The following is a 14,025-nucleotide window of genomic DNA, read 5'->3' as shown; positions in this document are numbered from 1 at the left end:
ATTCCCTGTTATCGAGAGGCCTGGGAGCTCTAATGAGGCTGGTGAGGGGAGCGAGGTTGCTGTTGAACCTGAGCCTGAGCGCATCTATAACCCTTTCCCTTTCAAAACCTTGGGCCCTACTGCTCCATACACCCTCTCTCTGTTAGAACACATTGCTGATGGGTGGCTCACCCCCCATGACTGGCACACCCTTGCCCGCTCCGCTCTCAGTGCAGGAGATTATCTCCTCTGGAAGTCAGAATATTGTGAGCTTTGCAAGGAAACCGCACAGTGGAATCTCAGAACCGAGAATGGGTGGACCGAGGACATGCTTCTCGGAGCAGGAGATTTTAAGCAGAACTCAAATCAGTTGTATAATGATGCCGGACTTTTCGAATAAGTCGGTGCTGCAGCCCTTAAGGCCTGGAAAAGACTGCCTACCAAGGGACAATCCCTTACCTCCTTAACTTCTATCGGTCAGGGCCCTGAGGAACTATTCTCATAGGTAGACTTTGCACTGCCGCTGAAAGAATGTTTGGTGATGCAAATACTGATGCTGACTATGTAAAACAACTTGCCTTTGAAAATGCTAATGCAGCCTGCCAAGCAGCTATCCGGCCCTATAGAAAAAGGGAAAACCTCTCTGGCTATATTAAGCTTTGCTCAGACATAGGCCTCACAAAGCAGCAGGGCCTGGCTATAGCTGCCACCATAAGGGAGGACACCTCTGAACAGGCCCAACCCTTCGCTGCGGCCTTGAGAGAAGTGTTTCCATCCCTGGTGCCCCGTGCACCTAGGGCCTGTTTCTCCTGCGGCAACCCTGGCCATCTAGCCAGAGATTGTCATCGCCACCCCCCTGCACCTCCTTTGTCTGCTGCGCCCATGCAGACCTTACTCATACCCCACCCTTTTCCCCCAAATTCAAACTGCAGCCCTTAGGGCCTGCAAAAGGTTGCCCACAAAAGAACGCCCTGCCTCCTCCCTCACTACTATTAAGCAGTGGCCAGAGAAACCCTTTTCAGATTTTGTAGGCAGATTGTGCACAGCTGTAGAAAGACTGTTTGGCGATATGTAAAGCAAATTGCCTTTGTAAATGCAAATGCGGCTTATCAGGCCGCAGTTAGACCTTATAGAAAGAAGGAGAACTTGTCTGGTTACATCAGGCTTTGTTCTGAAATTAGCCCCACCTACCAACAAGGCCTTGATACTGCTGGCCACTTTAAAACAGGTTTTACAGCCATGGCAAAAAAGAGGCCCTGGCCCTGCCTCGGGCGCAGGGGGGGGGGGCAGCGAGCAGCACACAGCCTGAGCCTTCCCGGCCGTGGCGCCCTCCCTGCGCTCAGCGGGCACGGGTGTGGGCGCCTGCTGGTTGAGGTCCGCCAGGATCCACACCACCATGGAAGAGCGAAGAGCGAGGCGAAGAGCGAAGAGCGAGGCGAAGAGCGAAGAGCGAGGTGCTGTCCCTGCTTCCCTATTGGGAAGCAGGAGACAAAGCCAGCCACAAGCCCCAAAATCCAAACAAGCTTATGAGGCAATCAACTTTGTCCCGGCGAACGCCAGCCCCTTTCACAACTTCTTTCACAACTTTTCAAACTCCCTGCTGTCTACATGACAATGTAGCTCTGGGCTAGTGAAGGCTAATATAGTTTATCCACTGGAAAGAGAGAGAAACGTGGCAACATTTATGTTTTGTTTTGTTTCCATTCTAGTTCTGATTGGGCTTGCTTAACCAAGATAATAAAATTGGTACCAAGTTTTTATCAAGGTCTAAAGGAAGTTTCCAATTTTAAATCAATAGTTTTCTCCAGAACTTCAAGTCTCAGTTTAATCTTACAGTAATAATCCAAAAATGTGTGTTAATGGTCTGTCTAAACTGCAAAATAATAACTTAACTACATTTTGATGCTCAAGTTATTTTAACTGATTGCTGATAACTAATAAAAATGTTTCCAAGCACAAGCTTGCATATTACAGGCAACATGAATTCCAAAAGAAATCTTGAAAGGTATAATCTATGATGTGCTATATAACAGAGGATTTAAAAGCAGCTATACCAAGAAAGTAAGAATTATGAGTCGATTGTAAATAAATTGTATGTTTCTGTTAGTGTGTTGTAATTGTTTTGTGTCTGTCTGTCTGTGCATTCAATGTCAGTGTGTATTGTGATACCTCCAGATGGTAAATATAAATTAGTAGAAATTTTTGAAAAGAGCTCTATTCAAATGGCCAAAAATTAAATAAGCGCTTATATTAATACTTAAGTTTATTATATTAATATATAAGTTTAAATGTTAATAAGATATCTACAATAGTAAAAATTGTAAGTCTTGATTAACAAAATTACTACGCCTTTTCATAAAAAATGGTTCTTGCCTAGATTGAAATGAATAACATATTTCTTCACAAGATAATATGAAGGATGCAAAACTTAAATGAATATTTGGTTAAAAGTTTGTGAAAATGCTAACTGCAATTTAATAAGTTTTGCAAAAAGGCGTATTTTGTCCTAAAATAGGATGGCTAATTTTTCATAAACTCTTGGAACTTAATTTGCATGTGGCGAGTTGTAGAAGGTATTGTGGTAACTTTAAGTAAGGGAATGTGTTCTGTGAAGGTAAAAGTTGTCTTAAAATAATATAATCTATATGGTTATAAATAATTAAAGAAGTTTAATAAAGCATTGTTTAAATTAAGGTATTTAAATGGCTAATTCCAAAAGTCATTATTAAATATATATAAAACTGAATTGATGATGATAAATAATAAAAGGTAATTTTACAACAGGAAAACTTGTTGGTGGCTAGTCTTCCCTGCAAAGTGGCTTCTAGGGGACTGTTTCTGGTATTACATGCTACTAAGTATTTAAAGTGAAGAAAAGTTCATTATTTTAACAATCTCATTTAGTGTTGATGGCAGTGATATGTTGTAAGAAGTTTGCCTGGTAACTTAGTATGTGGGATATATAGAATGTGTTTTTATTACTAAGGAAACAGGAGATGATTTCATCCTGAAATAAAATGATTGATTATTGAGAAAGAGTAAAATGTGGGACAAATGAATACTGTAAGTGTAGAAGGTTTGTGGAAAGAAATTTTAATGGTTAAAGTTAAGTAAGATTTGATGGGTCTGTCTATAAAGTTTGAAAAAGCCTTAGTATCAAGTAGTATGTATCAAAGTTAAAAATATTGTTCTTTAGCGGCAGGACATATTACAGAAAGTGACTCTCCCTGGAATACTCCTATTTTTGTCATTAAAAAGAAATCTGGAAAATGGCAATTATTGCAAGACTTAAGAGCAGTAAACAAAATAATGATACCTATGGGAGCCTTGCAGCCTGGTCTTCCAACCCCTGTAGCCATCCCCTTTGGATATTATAAAATTATCATAGATCTAAAAGATTGTTTCTTTACTATCCCATTACACCCAGCTGATCAAAACGCTTTGCATTTAGCCTCCCCTCTGTGAATTTCAAAGAACCTATGAGGAGATATCACTGGAAGGTTTTACCCCAAGGCATGACAAACAGCCCTACCTTATGTCAAAAATTTGTGGCTGCCGCCATAAGAGAAGTAAGGGCAATGTGGAAAGACCTTTATGTTATTCACTACATGGATGACATTTTAATGGCTGGTAAAAAGGAACAAGATGTCCTAACATGTTACCGTGATATGAAAACAGCCTTAAAGGCACACGGGCTTCAAATTGCCCCTGATAAAGTACAATTACAAGACCCTTATACCTACCTGGGGTTTCATATGGCAGGAAATAATATAACCCCCAAGGCCAAGGTATAGTCGAAAGAGTGCATCTGTCTCTAAAAAACATCATAGAAAAAATAAAAAAGGGGGAGTGGTACCCCGTCAAAGGATCCCCCAAAAATCTATTATCCCACTCTCTCTTTATTCTAAATTTTTTAAGCTTAGATCAAAAAGGACATTCTGTGGCTGACCGCTTCTGGCACCCTAATACCAGCACAAACCATGCCACTGTCCTATGGAAAGACCCAATGGATAATACCCGGCATGGACCCGATCCCGTCCTAATATGGGGCAGAGGATCAGTTTGCGTCTGTTCCAAAGAACTAGATGCAGCCAACTGGCTGCTGGAACGATTGGTAAAACAAATAGATAATAACAACCTATCCAGGGTAGAGAACTCTCCCTGAGATGAACTCTGTGTTTTCTTACAGGAGAGCAACCAATGCTAAAACCCATGTGGCTGTACAGCCCCCCTGGAACCCTTCTGTGACGCCGGCACCCCGAGACTTTAGTACAACCTAAGAGTGTATCGGCCAATGCTGCACACCACATCCACCAGTGCCAGCTGCTTGTGACTGAAGAGCCCATCCTTGCTACAACCCCCTCATGTTTCTCTCTCCCCCTCTTGCTTTCACCTCCCCAACCTCCATTATGAAACCGCAGTAAGAGAATGCTGTGCGTACCGCACCTTCCTCTGGCCTCCACACATTATAACCAAAATGGGAGCACCCTGACTGCTGGCAGCGGTTCTCAAATACATATGAACCCTGTCAGGTTCTGAGGTGATGAACTGGTTAGCCAATAACGGGCAACTGGGCTGACCCATCAGTCAACCTAAGACAGGGACGTGGCCTTTTGCTGCCATGATTCCCAATGACGGGTAAGACTGATCGCATGCCGGGTAAGACAAATCACTTATCGGGTGCAGTCCCAACCTAAGACAGGCATAGTTCACCCCAAACTCAGGGTGCTTCATAAAATATAATAAAGAAGGGGGACCTGTGGGGAGCCACCCGGAGCTACGTGCATTTGCGGTCTCCAGCAACATGGTGGTTTTCATAACTATGCCTACTCCACCCCTGTGCTTCCGCCTTCTTCTTCCCCTTTCCCCAGTTTCCCAGGCAAAAAGTGTCACGCCTGTGCAACAAGATGTTGAACCCATGCATCAGCCTATCACCCCCTGCTAATACCCTCCCCTTAGTATATATTCTGATGCTCTACCCTCAATAAACAGAGACTTGATCAGAATCCTGTCTTGTCTCCGTTTCTCTCACCTCTTGTCCCCCAATTTCCACTCCCTCTTTCAGGTACCGGTTTGTTTGACCTGCGGGCCAGGTCAAAACTTACTATAAAGCTACAATAACCAAGATGGTACAGGTGTAGTCAAATAAATCATTGAAATAAAACTGATAAAGAAAAATAAATCCTTACATTTATGGTTTCTGGTTTCAACAAGAGTGCCAAGATGATAGTCTTTTCAACAAAGGAGACAATTGGGTATGCATATGTAAAAGAAAAAGTTAGAGCTCTTTCTCCTACCATCAACAGAAATTAACTTAAAATGGCCCATAAACCTAAATGGAAGAGATAACACTATAAAAACCTTAGAATAAAACACAGGAGTAGATCTTTGTGAACGTGGGTTAGGCAAAGACTTCTTAGATATACCATAAAAAGCAGAAGAATGCAAGAAAAAATTAATGAATTGGACTCTGCTAAAATTAAAAATCTTCTGCTTCAAATGACATCAAGAAAATGAAGAAACAACCCACAGAATGGAATAAAATACTTGCAAATCATATATTTGATGAGTCTAGTATAGAAATTATAGAATGAAGCTTTAAAATTCAATAATAAAAACATAACCCATTAAGAACGTGCAAAGGATCTGAAAACAGGTTTCTTAAAGACATACACGTGACCAAAAAGCACATAAAAAGATGCTCAATATCATGTCATTAGAGAAATGCAAATCAGAGTCACAAGATACTTCACATTCTCTAGGATAGTTAAAATAAAAAATACAGACAATAACATTTTTTGGTAAGGATGTGCAGAAATTGGAACCCTCATACACTACTGGTATGAATTAAATGTTGCAACAGTTTTGGGAAACAGTTTTGTAGTTCCTTAAACAGTTACACATAGAATTACCACATGACCTAGCAAATTCACTCCCCAGTATATACCAAGAGAACTGAAAATGTATGTCCACACAAAAACCTGTACACAAATGTTCATAGCATCCTTGTTCATAATAACCCAAAAGTGGAAACAATCCAAATGGCCTTGAATTGATGAACAGTAGATAAAATGCAATATTATTGTCCATCAAAGGGAATGACACACTGATACATTATAAAACATGAATAAACATTGAAGATACGTGTTAAGTGAAAAATGTTAGACACAGTTGTCCTTGGATTATGTTATTCCACTTAAGTGAAATATCCAGAATATGTAAATCCGAACAGACAGAAAGTAGATTATTAGTTGCTCAAAGCTGAGGAAAGAGGGAATGTGAAGTGACCACTAATAGGTATGGATTTCTTTTCGGGATGATGAAAATGTTCTGGAATTAGTGGAGATAACTGCACAACTTTTTGAGTTTACTAAAATCCTTTGAATTTTACATGTTAAAAAATGAAAAATAAAAATAGAATACAATATTAAAAATTAAAATAAGTAGTAGCCTCCCCCAACAAATAGTCACTTGAGACTCAGGAAAATCAAATTAGGGGAAGGGGTGAAACTGTATTTGAGTTTGTTGAGGACTTTGTGGTCCTCAGGTAAGCATTGGAAGAATAATTTTACCCAAGAAGGCTGGTAAGAATAGTCCATGTAGATCAGGGGATCCCAGAGGTCCCAGGAGCCATTGTTATGAGAAGAAAAGTTAACCACTGAAACTGGGAGCACTCTTCATTAGTTCAAAATCTGGGCTAGCATAGGCAGATCTTTTTTGCAGATCTCCAGGAATACCAATCTTTTCTTTCCATTCAGAATTTTACACATTTAGGAAACTATTTTTGCATTGCCTTAGAATCATTTTTCTTAAAATCTAAAATCGTATTGGATCATTGATTTCAATATAGGCTGAATATTAAAGGAAGAGTTAATCGAATTCTAGAAGCAAAAAAAATGATAGTTTCTTTGATTGCTTTTGTGGATATTAAAATATTTTAGTTATCTGTTTTTTACAGAATAAACTTGACAATATACTTATGTTGGATGGGTCACCACAACAAATTATTCACCCATTTCTAAGTTTTAATTATTAATTATTAATTAATTGATCTTTTTATTTTTACTTACATTTTTAAAAAAATTTATAGAATGTCTACTTAGTTCAAAATCCAAAAGGCATAACAAGGAGCACAATGAATAAAAATCTCTTTCCCACTCCTTTTCTTCAGTAATTCAGTTCCCCACTGAAGTCGAAATTTTAAGTTATATACACATATATGTTACTAGAATAAAAACTTTAAAAATAGGACTATACAACACAAACAGTGAAATTTTTTTAAACAATGGATTATAGTTAATAGTACAGTTATAAAAATGTTCTTTCATACACTAGAGGAAAAACTGAACTAGCAGTTGGAATTAGATGAGATAAAACTGCTGAAAAAAACTTTCAGAAGTTATGTTTTGTTAATTTGTTGAGTTGCTTTTTCTGTTCTTTAATTTTGTGAATTTGAAATGAAGTTACCAGGTCTGAGTCCCCTAAACCCTGGTGGCCCACACCCCAGAGACACACACCTCTTGAGTCTTCAATATCACAGACTTTCCATCCCTGAATCCACCATGCCCTGAGGTCCATCTGAGGTCCTTGAATGTCCTAGCCCTCAACATTTGCATTTTTTCCTTTTTTGTTTTGTTTTGTTTTGTTTTTTTATTTTTTATTGTCCTGATTGCTAACATTGCATTTTCTCCTAGTCTTTTCTCCCATAGTATCCTCAAAGTCTTTTTTTTTCTCTCTGGTCCCTCATTTTCTTCTTATTTTATTTTATCTTAATTATACAATAGGTGCTTCAGGAAACACCTCACATTTGCTGGGTTTCCTCATCCTCCATTGCCTGATTTCTGTGTGAATTGATTTTGGCTACCTACATTATCCCCTTTCCCCTACATCTTGATATCCTCCATCATCTACTGTCTCTCCTATATTCCACCTCCCTTTCTTTGATCCCCAAAGTGTCTAACTCTTAATTACTAATACCTTTGTTTTGTTTTCTGTCTTTTATCCACTCTTGACACTATTGCCTTTCTTTTCTCTTACCCTCTCTCATGAAAACACTAGCCTTTTAATTCACACCATATTCCTCCCATATTCCGTCGACTACCTCATTATTGGTACTCTACCTACTGCTATAACTCTACACAACTTACATGAATCTAATATCCATCCTCCCAGATCTCATATTGTTGCTCTGTTAACATTTATTACCAATACTACTTTACACATTTTCCTTGCTTACACAAATGCCTTTCCCTGACCCTAATACTTTCCTTCAAAGTGAACTCAGCCAGCAATAAGAAATTAGAATAAGAAGAACAAAGTGACAAAGACAAGATATAACACTTATGCACAAACAACAGCTAATTAATCCCCAAGACTAGACAAAGAAGCTAAGGAACTGATTAAACCCATCAAGATAAAATGATGACCAGACAGCAACAAAAATCTACAAAACAAACCAGTAATCAGGAAAACATGGCTGAATCCAATGAACAAACTAAAAACCAGGAAGGGGAGCAGAACTTCACACAAGTAATTAAAGATCTCAGAACATATATCACAGACAAATTTAATGAAGTAAAGGAAGAGGTTAACAATATGAAGACAACACTTGGAGGAGAAATTGCAGACATACACAAAAAGATAACAGATATGATGGGAATGAACACCACAGTTCAAGAAATCAAAAATACACTCGCAGCAAACAACAGCAGATTAGAAGAGGCAGAGCAGAGAATTAGCGATGTGGAAGGACAGTACATCGGAAATCAAACAGATAGTAGAATTTATCGATAAAAAGATAGAAAAAATCCAGCTAGGACTTAGGGATCTGAATGACAATGCAAAACTCACAAACATACGTATTATAGGCATCCAGAAGGAGAAGAGAAGGGAAAAGGATCAGAAGGAGTGTTGCAGGAAATAATGGCTGAAAACTTCCCAAATCTACTGAAAGAGACTGATGTACATATCCAATAAGCACAGTGCACCCCAATCGTCATAAACCCTAAAAGGCTCACCCCAAGACATATACTTGTCAAATTATCCAATCCTCAAGACAAAGAGAAAATTCTAAAAGCAGCAAGAGAAAAGAAAACCATCACATACAAGGGAAGCTCCATAAGATTCAGTGCTGATTTCTCATCTGAAACCATGGAGGCAAGAAGGCAGTGCTATGATATAGTCAAGGTACTAAAAGAAAAAAATTTCCAACCAAGAATACTCTATCCAGCTAAACTAGCATTCAAAAATGATGGAGAGTTCAAAATATTCACAGATAAACAGAAATTGAAAGAGTATGCCAACAAGAAACCTCCCCTTCAAGAAATTCTAAAGGGAGTTATGCAGGAAGAAAGGAAAAAACAGGACAGACAGAGTTGGAGGAGAGTGTAAGAGCAACAAAAAGGACAAAGAGAGAAGAAAAAACAAAATATGACAAACACAAGTCCAATCGAAATATGGCTAACATAAATAATTCCTTGAAAGTAATAACACTGAATGTCAACAGATTAAACTCACCTATCAAAAGATTCAGACTGGAACATTGGATAAGGAAATATGACCCATCTATATGCTGTCTACAAGAGACACATCTTAGACCCCAGAGACTCATGGAGGCTGAAAGTGAATGGTTGCAAAACAATCTTACAAGCAAACAATAACCAAAAAAGGCAGGAGTAGCTATATTAATATCAGACAAAATAGACTTTAAATGCGAAACAATTGTGAGAGACAAAGAAGGATACTACATATTAGTGAAAGGGACAATCTGTCAAGAAGAATGAACAATCATAAATATTTATGCTCCTAACAAGGGTGCCTCTAAATACATGAGGCAAACGCTGGAAAAACTAAGTGAAAGAATAGATGCATCTACAATTATAGTGGGGGATTTTAATACACCACTATCAACTTTGGACAGAACATCTCAAAAGAGAATCACTAAAGAAATGAAATATTTGAACAGTATATTAGAAGAGTTGTATCTAATAGACATATACAGATCATTACACCCAAACACAGCAGGATATACATTTTTCTCAGGTGCACATGGATCATTCTCCAAGATAGACCATATGCTAGGCCACAAAGAAAGGCTTAATGAATTCAGAAAGATCAAAATCATACAAAATAATATCTCTGACCACAGTGGAGTGAAGCTGGATATCTGCAAGGGCCAGAGGCACAGATTTCACACCAAGATATGGAAATTAAAGAGCACACTCTTAGAAAAACAGTGGGTCAAAGAGGAAATCTCAAAAGAAATCAATGACTACCTTGAAACAAATGATAATGATAACACAACATATCAAAATTTATGGGATGCAGCAAAAGCAGTACTGACAGAGAAATTTATAACCATAAATTCATACATCAAAAAAGAAGAAAGAGCAAAAATTGAAGAACTAAATGCACATTTGGAGGAATTAGAAAAAACAACAACAAAGTAATCCAACAGGAAGAAGAAGGAAGGAAATAACAAAGATAAGAGCAGAACTAAATGAAATAGAAAATAAGAAAGCACTTGAAAAGATAAACAAGACCAAGAGCTGTTTTTTTGAGAAGATCAATAAAATTGACAAACCTTTAGCGAGACTAACAAAGAAAAAAAGAGAGAAGATGAAAATACACAAAATAAGAAATGAGAAAGGAGATATCACCACTGACCCCACAGAAATAAAGACTATCATAAGAGGATACTTTGAAAAACTATATTCCAACAAAAATGACAATTCAGAGGAAATGGACAAATTCCTACAAACACAAAAGCAGCCCATATTGATGAAAGAAGAAATTGATGATCTCAACAAACCAATCACAAGTAAAGAGATAGAATCAGTCATTAAAAACCTCCCAACTAAGAAGAGCCCAGGGCCAGACGGCTTCACAGGTGAATTCTACAAAACATTCCGGAAAGAACTAACACCAATCCTGCTGAAACTATTCCAAAAAATCGAAACAGAAGGAACATTGCCTAACTCCTTCTATGATGCCAACATTACCCTAGTACCAAAGCTAAACAAAGACACCACAAGAAAGGAAAATTACAGACCAATTTCTCTAATGAACCTAGATGCAAAAATACTTAACAAAATACTTGCTAATCGTATTCAACAACACATTAAACGAATTGTACACCACAACCAAGTGGGATTTATTCCAGGTATGCAAGGATGGTTCAACATAAGAAAATCAATCAATGTAATACACCATATAAACAGATTGAAGGAAAAAAAATCACATAATTATATCTATAGATGCAGAAAAAGCATTTGACAAAATACAGCACCCTTTCTTGATAAAAACACTCCAAAAGATCAGAATACAAGGAAATTTTTTGAACACGATAAAGAGTACATATGAAAAACCTACAGCCAACATCATTTACAATGGAGAAATCCTAAAATCCTTCCCTCTAAAGTCAGGAACAAGACAAGGATGCCCACTGTCTCCCCTTCTATTTAACATTGTCTTAGAAGTACTTGCTCGAGCACTGAGGCAAGAACCAGACATAAAAGGCATTCAAATTGGAAAGGAAGAAGTCAAAATTTCATTATTTGCAGATGACGTGATCCTATACATAGAAAACCCTGAGAGATCTACAACAAAGCTTCTAGAACTCATAAATGAGTTTCGTGAAGTCGCAGGTTATAAGATCAATGCGCAAAAATCAGTAGCATTTCTGTACACCAATCATGAGCAAGATCAGGAGGAAATCAAGAAACAAACACCATTCACAATAGTAAATAAAAAAATCAAATATTTAGGAATAAATTTAACTAAAGATGTAAAAAACTTATACACTGAAAACTACACAAGACTGTTCAAGGAAATCAAAGAAAACCTAAATAAATGGAAGAATATTCCTGTTCCAGGATAGGAAGACTAAATATTATTAAGATGTCTATCCTACCAAAACTGATCTACATATTCTTTGCAATCCCAATAAAAATCAACATAGCCTTCTTTAAGGAAATAGATAAACTATGAAATTTATTTGGAAAGGAAAGAGGCCCCGAATAGCCAAAGACATATTGAAAAAGAAAAACGAAATTGGAGGAATCACACTACCTGACTTCAAAACATACTACAAAGCTACTGTAGTGAAAACAGCATGGTATTGGCATAAGGAGAGACACACAGACCTGTGGAATCGAATTGAAAGTTCTGATATAGAACCTCATATATATAGCCATATAATATTCAATAAAGCCACCAAACCCTCTCAACTGGGAGAGAATGGCCTATTCAACAAATGGTGCCTGGAGAACTGGATATCTATATGTAGAAGAATGAAAGAGGATTACTATCTCACACCTTACACAAAGATCAAATCAAGATGGATCAAAGACCTAAATATAAGAGCCAAGACCATAAAGACCTTGGAAAGCAGTGTAGGGAAACATCTACAAGACACTGTAATAGGAAATGGCTTCATGAACATCACACCCAAAGCACGAGCAGCAAAAGAACAAATAGATAAATGGGACTTTCTCAAAATTAAAGCCTTCTGCAGCTCAAAGGAGTTTGTCAAGAAAGCAAAAAGGGAACCTACACAATGGGAGAAAATATTTGGCAACCATATATCTGAAAAAAGACATAACTTGCACATATAAAGAACTCCTATATCTTGAAAATAAAAAGATAAACAACCCATTTAAAAAATGGGAAAAAGATTTAAACAGACACTTCTCCAAAGAAGAAATACAAATGGCTAAAAAGCACATGAAAAAATGCTCCAAATCTTCAGCTATCAGGGAAATGCAAATCAAAACTGCAATGAGAAACCATCTTACTCCCATAAGATTGGCAGCTATGAAAAAAATAGAAGAATACAAATGCTGGAGAGGATGTGAAAAAATGGGGACACTTATCCACTGCTGGTGGGAATGCAGAAGGATCCAACCATTCTGGAGGACGGTTTGGCGGTTTCTCAAAAAACTAACCATAGATTTGCCATATGACCCAGCAATACCACTCTGGGTATATACCCAGCAGAACTGAAAACAAGGACACAAACCAATATATGCACACCAATGTTCATAGCAGCATTGTTCACTATCGTCAAAAGTTGGAATCGACCCTAATGCCCATCAACAGATGAGTGGATCAATAAAATGTGGTATATACATACAATGGAATACCACTCAGCTTTAAGAACAAATACACTACAAACACACGTGATAACATGGATGAATCTTGAGAACCTTATGTTGAGTGAAGCAACCCAGGCATTGAAGGACAAATACTACATGACCTCAATGATATGAAATAAGCAAGCTGCCTCAGAGAGCTAGAGACTGGAAGATAGGCTTACAGGAAATCAGGGGCTAGAGGAAGGATGTAAGCTGACATCTACATGGGTGAAATCTATGATAAGCTGGCGGTAAGTATGTGCACAAGGAAGAGATAAAATGGGGGCATAGGGTTACCTTTGGGCGGGGCTTTACGGGTTTGAGGGGAGCTAGGGATGGGCAGATGGGTAATATTGCCCAAGAAATTGGGGGCAGGAGAGGCAGCATACGAACATAGGAGATTGTCAGGTGTAGGTTGAAAGTAAAATGCTGAGAAAACCTTTTCAAAATATAATTAGGAAAGTTACCTGTTTAAGATACTCAAAGGGGATAATCTGACGCAGGACAGACTCCTAGGGAATATCTGAATGCTCATTTTGCCAGAGTGGGTTATATCATTGGGTAGAGACCCATATAATGAGAGTGAAGGTAGACCCACATCCTGGGGAGGACTAATGCCATCAAATAGAGGGAACTGTATCTCTCAAGAGAAAGGGTGGCTCCCAGGACATTAGGGCAGTTGAGCAAGTCAAGCCCTCAACACTGTTGCAAGTATCGCTGAATATGGCTCCTCAAGGAATGAACATTGACTGTCATTGTGAGGCCAAAGGGGAGGGGGAAACAGATATTGAATAGATGGAACCAAAGTAAATGTGAGGGCAAAAGATGTGTTTCACAAGAGTACACAAGGATGGATATAAAACATGTAATATTACACCAAAAACATAGGGGATGACAGACAAATAATGTAAAC

This window comes from Dasypus novemcinctus, chromosome 5 (assembly GCF_030445035.2).
Source record: "Dasypus novemcinctus isolate mDasNov1 chromosome 5, mDasNov1.1.hap2, whole genome shotgun sequence".
NCBI lineage: Eukaryota > Metazoa > Chordata > Mammalia > Cingulata > Dasypodidae > Dasypus > Dasypus novemcinctus.
The sequence above is the reverse complement of the archived record's forward strand: the minus strand, read 5'-3'. Positions refer to the sequence as shown.